Source organism: Mustela nigripes, chromosome 17 (assembly GCF_022355385.1).
Source record: "Mustela nigripes isolate SB6536 chromosome 17, MUSNIG.SB6536, whole genome shotgun sequence".
Lineage (NCBI taxonomy): Eukaryota > Metazoa > Chordata > Mammalia > Carnivora > Mustelidae > Mustela > Mustela nigripes.
This window is the reverse complement of record NC_081573.1, coordinates 48,888,645-48,894,690: the sequence shown is the minus strand read 5'-3', so window position 1 is coordinate 48,894,690 and position 6,046 is coordinate 48,888,645.

The window sequence follows — 6,046 nt, the reverse complement described above, 5'->3', positions numbered from 1 at the left end:
AAGCAAAGATGAAATTATTTTGCAGTCATTAAGATCAGTGCCAATGCTATCAACACTTAGACTTTCCTGATTTATCATAATGCTTCCTGAATCTCTGAACACATTTATCCTTCATAGTTTTGAACAAAGGAGTAAAATTCAAGCAGAGGAGCAACTGCAATAAAATGACCAAAGAAGGAGAGTGTGTGTGTTCTCACACTGTGTGCACGCACACACTGGACAATCGGAAAACACATGTTTCTGTTCTACTGGTTGCTGCATATGTTCATTAACTGCTAGCACATTTGACCGAAGTGTTTCAGAACAGACAATATATTGCAATGAGAATATTACCAAAGTGTGGATTCGTCAGATGTTATTTTTATTCTATCAATGCATTCTGTCCATTGTATTTTGTGGATATAAGGCACTCAGGCCTGTTTTATGATCTGTGACAAAATGTAATAGAAGTTCTGACCACCAACCAGGTAAAAGGCTTCCAACCAGCATCAACAAGGACGGGTTTCTGAATTTTGAACCATTAATCATTTGTGTCCCAACCGAAGATAACAGTCTATTAATTGTTCCTTCACTTTGGAGGCTAACATAACTCATGCCATTAAATCCAGAAACGTTATGAAAATATGACTTTCATGTCTTGTTTTCAAGCAAACAAAAACACTGTTTCCATTCTTTTTGATGCTGCTGAGGAAACTCATGGCCTCCCCCACTTACCAGCAAACACATTTTGAACCAAAGAGCTGCCTGTGACAACCCTGTAGGAGACCTCCCTCATCCTCAGGACCTCTTCCCGTCAGCATCGTTGACAGGAGATTCAGAGAAAAAGGCAGATTACTTAGTTCAGAACTACTGCTACATGAGATTTTGCCCCCTGAAGGACTCTTGTGAGTTCCCTACTGCTTCCATCATGTGACCCAGACTTAGCCTAGCCCAAGAACAAAGACAGGAAGGCAACAAAGCTACCCCACTACTTGCAACAGTGCACAGTTGAGTTTTCTTCCCTGATGTAATAAGACAGAGAGGGTACTGAAAATGGGGTATGTTTAGAGAATAGACTGAAGCATTTTGCATTCAGGCAAATTATGTTTTGTTTGCAAAGGACGCTCCAGAGCCTGCCCCCACAAATGAAGCAGGTAATACTTATTAGAAATAATGCATCGTTTCTCAATTGTTCTGCTGAATTACAGTTCAAAACACTCTGGCCACTTCCCCAGGCCACACTTTCTCTCACTGAGCTCTCTGAGGTTCTCTGCAAGGAAAGTGCACAGAAGGCAGTCTGGTTCCCCTTCCGAAAAGTGGCCTCCCTCCTCCCTAGTCAGAAAGCAGAACTATTTACATTCCTAACAGCCTCTAGGAATGGAAGAGTGTTCTGTATGCTATTAACATGTCAAAAGAAGGGTTGATAAACAGAGACAGAAGACAAACAAACAAAGAAACCTAAAACAAAAAACCAACACACCCAAACCTGTGGAGAGCACTGGTTTCCCAAGCAGTGCTCTGTTAGGAAGGAGGAAAATCCAAGAAAGGAAGTAATTGTTGGGGATCCCAAGCAGGCAAAGAGGAGGGAAAACCCATAGCTCACCCCTATGGAATAGCTCCATGCACCACATGGTCCCATGCACCTTCCGTGTGTTAATTCTTTCGAACCCCATTCTATAGGAGAGGAAACCAAGGAACTTCACAAAGCTGGTGATGGTACAGGCCAGATCTGCCTGGAGGCAACCTCTCATTCCAAGCTCCCAATTTTAACCTTTATGCTTTCCTTTCTCTACTACCTCAGTATGTGAGAAGCCATCAGATCCTGTTATTGGGATTTAGGAAATAGGGAATTTCATTCTAACTCTAAACAATTCAGGTGGAGGCTCAGAAATAAGGTTTTCATATGTCTCTGTCCCACATATGTGCCATGACTGATGAGCAAATCAAACAAGGACCAGAAGTACTCCTGAGAAATCCTTTGATGGCACTTCAGATTAGCAAGAAACAGTGGTAAATATCAAAGAGAGGACACTGATTTCACTCCCTGGGATCTGGGGCACAATTTATTATAACCTGTTTTTCACACTTGGAACCCTAAAATATTTCTTTCAAAACTCCGACTTCATTATGATCAAATGTGGGTATTCCATAAATAATGTGGTAATTTTTGAGAATCTACAATGAACAGGACATTTGTTGGGGTATTGAAACTGGCTAACTTCAAGGGAAGACAGATGGTTCATGAAGTAAATACAGAAAAAAGTAAATGAAAAGAGGAAAATCATTTTAATTTTTTTTCATTTGTGACATTTTTACAGTGGTTTTAAAAATACTTGTTGAAAACTTTCAATAATATTAACACTAAAATCTAGGATGCACATTCCCTCATAACTTTTTAAAGGAAAATCATTTCAGTCTACATAAAACTACTTTTACCACATCAAATATCTTCTGGAAAATATCACCCATACCAGTATCTAAGCATTTCTATTTAAGCCAACTCCAAAATGATACTGAGTCTCCATATTTCTCAAATTCTTTCACAGAAGTTAACTTATACTTGATCTCTCCGATGATATTATTTTCTTCTTAAAGGCAGTGGCTACTCCTTTCATATTTATATTTTTAGATCCAGAAGAAGCAGGCATTCAATAAAGATTTAATAAATAAATTAGACCAGTTAATGGAAATCATCTCTGTGAGTAATGCCATACCACAAATGCTCTACATAAACTCACAAAATTCTGAGGATGTATAGGCTATTATAGATGATAGCACTTCCAAATTCCCCCATGGAATGGAATGGAATTAAATTTACTATAGTGCTATCAGAAGAAACCCTTCTATATGTGCATTTGAGAGATTTCTTTAGTAAAGGATGGAGAGTAGTATATCTCCATTGCCAGTCATATCATGGCTATAGGTAAAATAAGAGCTGTAATTTTTGCAGAAATGTTATTCAACATAATGGCAATAACATATATTAGAGGTAGTTCATGGTGATTGTGAGTAGCAGACGCATACTTATTGTTTCCCATCTATCTATCTCCAAACATAGTAGTTCATTTATATATACCAAATAAATATCATTTGTTACATGTTATATGTCTGTAGGTTGACTGAGTCAGGGGGTCATCTTACCTAGAGTGGCCTTGGCTGGGAGGCTATAAAGATCTTGAGTTGGCTTGCCCATGTGCTTGTGAATCAGATGGAAGAATGTGCTATATGCTGGACCACTCTGTGTGTCTCACCTTCCTCCTGGAGCCAGTGGCTTAACTTGGTCATATACTTTTAATGGAAGTGGCAGAGGCAGAAATAAGCAAGCACTCTTGTGTGTGTCTTCCCAGGTCTGGACAGGCATAGTCACCTCTTGATTACATGGCAGAATCCAAAGTCAAGAAGTATGAAAAAAAAAGTTCTATCTGTATCGATATCAATAAATATAGTATGCCAGAGAAATTACAAAGTCTCTTGACTAAGGATGTGTAGATACTGGGACAAGCGAGGAAGTGGACCCATTAATATCTATCTCTAGTTCTCATTCTGGGTGCTAATGCTTCATCAAAATGCATGCTCATTTCCACCATTTGATTTCTAAAACAGCAAATTAACAAAAAAGAAAGTAATTCTCTTATCAAATGGATGGTTGGATTCAGCAGATTTTATGGATAATTAAGTCTTTAAATGAAGATTTGGGAATACACATTTTTGTGTTTTTTTGAAATTTTGGCTATTGGACAAATCAAAAGTCATCCATCTTAAACATTATTCAAAGAATATGACTTCAAAATCCTTATATATCTTTAAATGACTATGAAGTGTATTTTGAAAAAGAAAATTTTAAAAGAATACAAAGGATTGGGGCACCTGGGTGGCTCAGTGGGTTAAAGCCTCTGCCTTCGGCTCAGGTCATGATCCCAGGGTCCTGGGATTGAGACCCGCATCGGGCTCTCCACTCAGCGGGGAGCCTGCCTCCTCCTCTCTCTCTCTGTCTGCCTCTCTGCCTACTTGTGATCTCTGTCTGCCAAATAAATAAATAAAATCTTTAAAAAAAAATACAAAGGATCTAACTAGAGGATCTATTAGTATCAGATTTGAAAAAAATCAGTTGTTTGAACTTCACTGGGAAGGGACATATATCATTTGTTACAAATTAATACTTCCATAGCAAAAAAGAAAGGATTTTTCAGCTAACAGCTAAATACACCCTAAGATTCAGTCTACATATAATTCAATTAGCCTTCAAGACAAAAAACAAACAAACAAACAAAAAAACAACTTAAAACATTCAACAGCACAAGCCAAAAAAAAAAAAAAAGGCAAAATAAACATGGCCCAATATAATGTTGCTTTAACACACTTATTTGATTTATATACTTATTTATTTTCTAACCTCTCCTTGCCTATAATCACTTAGTGTTCTTAATGAATCATTTTAGCTAAAAATTTCCTAAAGCATCATCAATACAAATAAACATGAGCAGCTATTACCAACTATCAATGTGCCTTCAAGCTGATATACTGTATAACATCTCTTCATATCTAGGACTTTGGGGCTCAGACAAACCAGACTAATCAGATGAAAATGGACATTTTATGGTCTCAAGAGGTTTCTGAGTTGAAATAACAAGTATTAAGAGCAGAACTCAGAGATGGCCTTAACATGTCAGAGACTGGACTTCCAATATGATTGGCGATGTCTTACCAACTAGTGTCATAAAAGTAAACTGACGTTATTCTTTTAGTAACTAAATTTGTAGTGTCCTAAAATGCAAATTATGTATAAATACTTATTATTACTAAAAACTCTACCAAGCCATCTGTTTGGTGGCTGGCAAACTTTTTGTTTCATCTTGGACAAGGAGAATGAATCACGTAGGATTCCTGTTTGCTGGTTGCTCAGAGCGGACTGAACTAGTGATCTCTTAAAACATAAGAGCAGAATTCCAAGGCCATTTTCTAAGGCTATTTTAAATCCTCTTCATTTCAGGGGCCAGTTTCACCTACGTTTTTGCATGGTCCAACTGCCATGCACACTGGACGCCCGACAGGCAATCCCTCAGATGCTCTAGACTTCACCTTTCTTCTGCTCCTGTCCAACTGCTCCTGGGACAACCAGCTCTCATGAGCTCTGGCTGGCTTCTCAAAAACAGGCCCCGCACAGCAGCTCTACTTCTGTGTGGGCCTTCCTGGTTAACTCCTGTAGGAGAACCGACAGCATGCACATGTCCATACATATATCACCAGAATTGCAACACCTCATAGGGTGAAATTCTGAGCAACCGGAATCAGGATCCCATCAATGAGTGTTTCTCCCTTCAACCCTCGAGTTGGTTGCAAGGCAGTTTATTCAGCATCTTGGGGGTTTGTTACCATGGATCCGGCAACCCTCAGCAAACTTAGTAGCACCAGCAAGAAAACACATCCTCGCCTTCCATCTTCCTCCTTCTGTGCTTTCCTCCCCTCTTGCTCACTCACACTTCCTTTGGTAATAGAATACATGCCCTCGGCCCCAGGATCTGGCTTCTGTGGAACCCAGAGGAAGACACAGTGAAAGAGGAATCTGTCGTGGGTCACATAGAAACATGAAACGAGTTGGAAGTGAAAGAGAAGAAAATAAACAAGAAATGAAATTCTGTTATGAAGATGAAAGGAAATACTAGAAAAGAGAAACAAAGTCTAGCTGAAGAACTTGAGCGGAAATCCTTTAATCACTGTGAGCAGTGATAATACTCCGAAGAGCCAGTCATCTTACTTTGAGGTTTCCTCTGTTGTAAATCTTTTTTACTGAAAAGCTCTTGAAAAACAAAACTCATTAGAGAGTTGAGGTAATGGTTCTCCTCCGAAACGTCTACTGTTTGCTTTTATTACTGTGTTACTGCCAGCAATACTGAGAGCGCTGTGTCACTCCAACAGCAAATGGGTGGATGAGTGTCTTTCCCCAGAGATAAATGAAGCAACAATGTGGTAAAAAGCTCTTGGTTTCAGGAGGTGAACAGTTGGATCTTTAATTACAAAGGACTGAAATCCATTACCACACAACGGGGGAGTGTGTTTAATTTGCAGA